The sequence below is a fragment of the Protopterus annectens genome, chromosome 17.part0, assembly GCF_019279795.1.
Source record: "Protopterus annectens isolate FY-2018-M chromosome 17.part0, PAN1.0, whole genome shotgun sequence".
NCBI lineage: Eukaryota > Metazoa > Chordata > Ceratodontiformes > Protopteridae > Protopterus > Protopterus annectens.
Genome location: NC_056751.1, coordinates 369,971,049 through 369,978,548, shown reverse-complemented (window position 1 = coordinate 369,978,548; position 7,500 = coordinate 369,971,049). Strand labels below are relative to the sequence as shown.

At 37.7% G+C, this 7,500-nt stretch overlaps 1 protein-coding gene across 2 annotated transcripts in view; it reads right to left on the bottom strand.

The window, feature by feature from the left end:
• The window catches only part of LOC122791846 (synaptotagmin-A-like), a 511,438-nt gene that overhangs the window by 433,648 nt on the left and 70,290 nt on the right, over positions 1-7,500 (bottom strand). The window lies entirely within an intron of this gene.

Genomic DNA, 7,500 nt, shown 5'->3' with positions numbered 1-7,500 from the left:
TGGTAGGACATCCTTAGATATCACCCAAGGCCACCAATCATTATGATCCACTGCGTCTGGCTGTGAGACAGTTTGCACTACAAGCAATAAATTGGTTACCTCACTTTCATTGTGGTCTACTGATCTCAGTATGTTATACATAAAAATAAGGTAAGACACAGAGCCTTCTTGGTCATATTTTTAGTGAACCTCATGATGCATGACAGAGTGCACAATATCATGCTGCTATTTTTATATTTATTTATCTGATATGCTAATATCAGCTGCTTTTTTTAAGGTTAGCTTGAATTTTATGAACTAGAACTCCACTGGGCATTCCTATATTGAATGTATGTGCCTAAACCTAATGTTAGAAGTTTATAAATATTTTCATGTGTTCTTATACCACAGAATATCACTCTATCATCCTCAATATCTCTAATCTTTTAGACAGAAGGTAAATATGTATATTTTCAACTATGGTACATGCATTTTCAGGGTGAAATGTACCACATTAACAATTTGTTTATACAACCTATATCATATGTTAGTGGTACATGTCTCATTAAACCAGCATCCATAGTTCATAATTGTGCATTTAATATTAAATATCTGATAAGCCTTAATGTGTCATTTTAGAGGAACAAAAAAATTCACTTGCTAGCAGTTTTTGTTTAAATTTTGGATGCATGGTAGATAATGATGTATCAAAGTTGCAATCACAGCATTAGCAGTAAAATTTTCATATAGAAACTGGTCTTAAAACATTATGAGGAAATTATACTATCAGGTGTGTTCTGACTGTTAAAAATACTCAACCATTAGCTAAGAGAATTACAACTGCAGGACATGAGGTAGAAAAACGCACACAATATCAGGCAAAAACTGATGGATTATAATAGCAGTAACAAGTCAGATAAACCTTGTGTATAACTTTGATATAATGATAACTTAGTAGTAAAAGATGATGGTAGTGACAGAAGTGAGAGATTAAAGGGAAAAATTAAACAAATTATATTCTAAAAATTAATACACACACACACACACACACACACACACATATATATATATATATATATATATATATATATATATATATATATATATATATATATATATATATAATGTGTGTGTGTGTTTTGAAGGTTTATTTGAGTCTTTAGTCAAGTTTTTTTTAATCATTCAGAAAATTCTGGAAGTAGAGAATATCTGCTATAAGTGAGATAACCTCATAACATTAATCAAAACATTATTGTTATTAATTCATATCAATTGTTGTGTCTTTTGGCTTTTCCCGGTTAGGAGTCGACACAGTGGAACTCTGGTTCGCTAATGATTGGCAGTAGATTTGTACATGCTGAGTTGCCTGCCCTGATGCACAACCTTCAACGAAAGTATGGCCGTTCACGCATGTCTCCACGCAGAAGACGCTCTAGCTGAGAATCAAACCGGACAGTGTCTTACTGTGAGGCAACAACGCTACCGCAGCATCACCACCGCAGTTATTAATTCATATCAATGATACAGCAAATTACCTAGATACAAAAGCGATGACATGGTGTAAACAGTAGAACTGAAATGGCAGGACAGTATGCAGACTAACTGGGGTTACTGTCAAGAATAGTTTAACAGTTAAAGCATTGGAAGTTAATACAAGGTACTAATAATATGTAAACAGTGCTGCCTGATACTGTGTTTTGAAAGCAATGCAAGTTGTGTGTTGAATTTGGTATACATTCATATGTGCAAAGGCACATTGCCGAATGGGCATATCCTCGAACGGTTGAGCCGAATTCCGTTATGCCGACGTCCCTAAATGTCATAAAAATATCGACATTTGACATTCCCAATCACTCCATCACCGAAACGAGTGCTACCATGGGTCAAAAAGGGGGTGAGATTTTGTACTTCGGCACTACGGGTTTCGTAGTTGTAGAATTTCGTAGTTTGTGGCAGCAGATTTGGCTGAGAGGTGGTTACTGACTTACTGTACACAAAGTAGGTACCTGTTGTTACCTGTAAACTCATATTCTACTGAATGCCACTGCCCAGTGTTACACAAGAAATGGGGAGAAAGGCCATCCCTGTCATTACAACAATGTAAATGCTACAGTATTGAAGAGGGAGAAAGCTAGTATTTAGTGTGCAATAAAATAGGCAAACTGTGTCATTGTAGCAATGCAAAATGTCCTCTATATTAGTGAATAGGAAGTAAGGCAGTATGTAGTAAGTGGAGCAAATCAAACTCGGTCTTTGGAACAATGCAAATGCTATCTTAGTGGAAAACAAACAAACAGCAAATAAAGGTGATCTTAGTGCAAACTGCATTGAGATAACCATCATTTTCATGTAAATCTATTATGCATATCCAAATTAAACAAAACTGCAATAGTCTGGTTATGAGTCTATAAACAATGTGGCCAGAGTCAAATCAGGCATTAGTTGTTCACCCAAATAAGTTGAGAGCTTTATTATTGGAATCACATTTCAAGAGTTCATATTGGCACATGAAATATAACTAAACAGAATATGGTACATCTTTGAAAGCCATAATTCTATCAAAAAAGTTTATTGTATCCAAACTGCAATAAAAACATATATTTATTGTCCATTTTCTTTGGGGAAGGCCCTACTGCACAACATGTCCCTCATTCCTTAGTAAATATCATTACATCATTGTCTTTAAAACTGGGAGACAAATTCAGTCACCCTTCATCCCTTGTCAATAATTACACTTGTGATTTTGTATTTTTGCAAAACTATTGCAGTGAGTCATAGAGCTCCAATTAAAATATAATAAAGTATAAAACTCTGATATGCTGATAGTTACTAAAAAAGAAGTAACCAAGTAACAATAAAACTGCATGACCAGAACACAAAATCCAAAAGGATACCACCAACGAAGCAATAACCTTACAAAATAACTTTATTTGTTGTGAAAAGATTGAGTACTATTGTCTAATATATGATTAGACTTCTTCATAGTAAAGGATATAAACAAATCCACCATTAAATAAAAACTGTCCACCAATGAAACTGTTGTATCAATAACTGAATAATAAATTCTACTGAAAAAGAAACAGAAATTCACCAAATGTAGATGCAGTCAACCTGCCAGCAGTGAGAAGCAATACATTTAACTACTCTGCCCTTTATACACATTTAACAATCTACATCCCATCCAACTACCCCCACTCCATCCCACACATGTTCCCAATGACTTTCATCTACAATCCCTCCAGCAGCTGCATGTCCATTCTCATTGTATGTCCTCCAGAACTGTCCACAGTATTCAAACTGCAGTTTGACCAGGGCCCTGCTGAGTGGAAGCATTATCTCTTTGCTGTTGGAGTTTAATTCCTATACCAGGGCCCTGCTGCGTGGAAGCATTATCTCTTTGCTGTTGGAGTCTATTTCCTATACCAGGGCCCTGCTGCATGGAAGCATCATCTCTTTGCTGTTGGAGTCTGTTTCCTATACCAGGGCCCTGCTGTGTGGAAGCATTATCTCTTTGCTGTTGGAGTCTGCTTCCTATACTAGGGCCCTGCTGTGTGGAAGCATTATCACTTTGCTGTTGGAGTCTGTTTCCTAAACCAGGGCTCTGCTGCGTGGAAGCATTATCTCTTTGCTGTTGGAGTCTGTTTCCTATACCAGGGCTCTGCTGCATGGAAGCATTATCTCTTTGCTGTTGGAGTCTATTTCCTATACCAGGGCCCTGCTGCATGGAAGCATCATCTCTTTGCTGTTGGAGTCTGTTTCCTATACCAGGGCCCTGCTGCGTGGAAGCATTATCTCTTTGCTGTTGGAGTCTGTTTCCTATACCAGGGCCCTGCTGTGTGGAAGAATTATCACTTTGCTGTTGGAGTCTGTTTCCTATACCAGGGCTCTGCTGTGTGGAAGCATTATCTCTTTGCTGTTGGAGTCTGTTTCCTATACCAGGGCCCTGCTGTGTGGAAGCATTATGTCTTTGCTGTTGGAGTCTATTTCCTATACCCAACACTCTGTTTGCTATTGCTATTTCCCTTTCACTGTGCTCAAGATGTTGACATCTGTTTTTCTTCTCCCCTCAGCTGATAATTCACACCAGTTATGTTGCCTCCTAGGAGCAGTATTTTGCATTTGTCTGTAGTGAACATCACCTGCCTCTTTTCTAGCCTTTGTCAGCTTTCCAAATCTTTCCTTAGTCTTCTCCTATGTTCTGCTGCTGTATCTATTTTTGTGTCTTCAAAAAAGAGTACCATCCTGTTCTGTATTCCCTCACGTATGTTTAAGATAAACACACTGAAAAGTTCTAGACCCAGAACAGACCTCCATGTGGTCCTCCAGTAGTAAATGTCCTTATTCTTAACTTCATCTTGGTCATGATATTCAGCTGTGTTCTATCATTCTCTATGAAGCAATTCAGTGTGTCACTCATGGTTCTACCTTCAGCCCCTCTAGTTTTCATAGCCCTTTTAAAGTCCAAGTAGAACATATCTACTGGTAAACTCACTCATAAAACTTTGTCAGACTGGACTGATAGTTCATTCTTACCATGAATTTATGTTGGTTGCTGTCCTGGAAGATGTTATACTCTAGGAATGCTGCTACCTTTCACCACAGGATTCTTTCCACTGCTTGTCTTGTCTAGGCTTAAAATGGTTTGCAAGTGCAGTTAGCCTAGTACTTACCAATAGACCTATGTTACGAATCAAGGGTGTAGCCGGAAATTTACAGTCTGTACTCAAACTTAATGTTGTTGCCCCCACAACCCACCTATCATTTAAAAACTGTAATCAATCCTGAAAATGCTACCCCCCGCCAATATATAGGAAGAGGACACATTGCTTTCAACTGTTAACCATTTATACCGATAAAAAGTTATTTTACAGGTGCATTCCTTTCCCACAAGGATTCTTTGTATACCTCTATACTGTAAATATAGACTGTTTATGCAGTTCAAAACATTCTGTACTTTTTGAGTGCTGAAGCTGCCAAGAGATACTCAGAAAAATGTACTCATTTGAGTATACTGAGTATGCCTAGCTGCACCCTTGTGAATGTTAAACTAACAGGCTTATAGTTCCTTTAATTGTTTGGCACTTGTTCTTGTAGCAGGATCCCACAATTGTTGTTTTACAGTCTTAAAGCTCTTCTGTACTAGCAAGCAGTCTTTTGAAGATCTCTATCAAAGTGTCTGCCACCACAATGGACACAGATTTCTGAAGACTCTTCAAGGTAGTCAGTAGCCCACTGAGTCCTTCTGCTTCACCCTTCCAAAGGCCAGCCACTTTCCTCTATACCTTTACCTTCTCCATCCCGGTCTGTGCACTTCACTCTCCACTCTGTCCTCCCTGTTTTTCAGGATGCACACTCCCCTTGCTTTCCTCTGTAAAGACTGAAGCAAAATATTCATTCAGTACATATGCTTTTTTCTTTGTCATCTCCTACCTATGTTTGCTCAGTCCAGCCAGGTCTTTTCTACCCTTGTTCCTTTCATATTTGTATTTAATAAGGCCTGATTCCCTTTCTTGAGCTCTTGCACCAACTTCGTTCAACATGCATACCTGTTACCCTCATTATGGATGTCACTCTTCTGCTAGCCTCCTTTTGCAGTATGTTCTCCACCTACAAGTCACTGATTTCCATTCTTTGTACGCCCTACCATTTTCTCTAGTTGCTAACCTCAACTACAGTACTTTGGCTTTTTTCCTATTTGTATGATTTTACCTATTTCTCACACACTTGTTTACAACCCTGAGTACTCCATTTCTGACCCACTCCTATAGTTAGTTTATACTCTCAGTTTGATCCCAGTTCCCTAATTTGACTTTCTCTGACCACCCCACTCCTAAAATCTGACACTATTGTCTTTCTGTTTATATTGTTTCCCTTCCACCACTCTACGTCATGCAATTGCATGATCACAGTTGACCAACACTGCATTCATCTGGATATCAGTGACCTCTTCTTCCTTAGTTATGACCACATCAAGAATTATTTGCTTTCTGGTACAGTCTTGCACTAGTTGTCTGAACTCCCTCATGGTCTACAATTTCAGTCAACTCATGGTCACTCTGCCATGGAACACAGAATCTCTCAGTCTGCTGCTGACCGTTTCAGATCCCCATAAGTATTACCTCCTTCATCCTATACCACTCCTTTGTTTTTGTTTCCAGTCTGTACTCCTCCCTTGATACATCTAATAGACAATTTTCTGTGTCCTCTACCTTCTCACCCCTTCCATTATCTTAGCTGCCAGGGTTTTGACTCTGTCTGTTCCCCTGTCTCCCCGCCTCATCCTAAGTTTGGTGTTCATCTCTCTGACTTCACATCTGATGCTCTCCTTTATGTAGACTGCCATTTCACCTCCATCTTTCCCTTCATTCCTAAACAGCCTGTACCCAGACACATCCATATCCCACCTCCTTTTGATGGGCATACCCTAACAATTCATGATCATTGTTTTCAGCAGCTCATCACTGAGACTGAGCACATCATACAAACTGGCTTCAGAATTCTGTGGTTTGGAATTCAAATATCTGCTAATGTGTGCCATATAATAAAATATGTTAGAAATCTGATATACAATTATTGAAAAACACTAAGAAACTAAATGGTCTCAGTGGGCATGCTATAGATCTGGGAAGGTTGGTCATCTGTCTGGCTTTATGTACTAATTTATTACTTTGTCTTATACCTTAGAAGAATCATGGAGTACCATTTGTACTAATTTTGATATTTAACTTGTATATTCTTAACAAAATCCCACCACAGAATAAGGTTTAAATGTTGTCTTTGACCTAGAATATTAATTCCCCCATTATAAAACAATGTAATATTTCTACATATTTTTACTGAGAAATCAGTATTACATTTTATTCATAAAGTATAACACATTATACAAAATGTATATAAAGAAAACAGGGAACCCACATGAACTAAAATTAACAGAAATACAATATAAAAATGAGCACATTGTAAAGGATTAGCAATACAAAAATATTATGACTGTATGTTTTGTACTTTTTACTACCGGGTGAGGAAGAATAATAAAGGGCATATATATGACGAGAAGCTATACATGAGAACAGCTTTGTAAAAGATTAAAGCCAGATTTTTTTTTTTGTTGAAGTGACACCCTAACCCCATGTGCAAAAATGGGACAAAAGGGTTGTGGATGGATGGAGAGAGGGATGGATTTTGTCATGATCTTCTGATTAAACTTAATCAGAAACATGCAAACAATATTTAAGATAATGTGAGACACTGAAGATAACCAGAATTAATTTTTTTATTGTCCATTCCTTCTGTATAACTAGTTCTTAAAGCAGGTATTAATACAGAGTATACAGCACATGCCTCTTTACAATCTGTTCTACATAACAACTGTCAGTAATGGCATTTTCAAGTTATCAAAAAACTAAAATAACAGCCTCAATATCACTCTTGAGCCCTTTGCAAGTCCATTTCACTGAAGGAGTTACTACACTTTACAGGTAGCTTAACAGACTGCTCTTCTACAGGAAATCAGTTTATAGT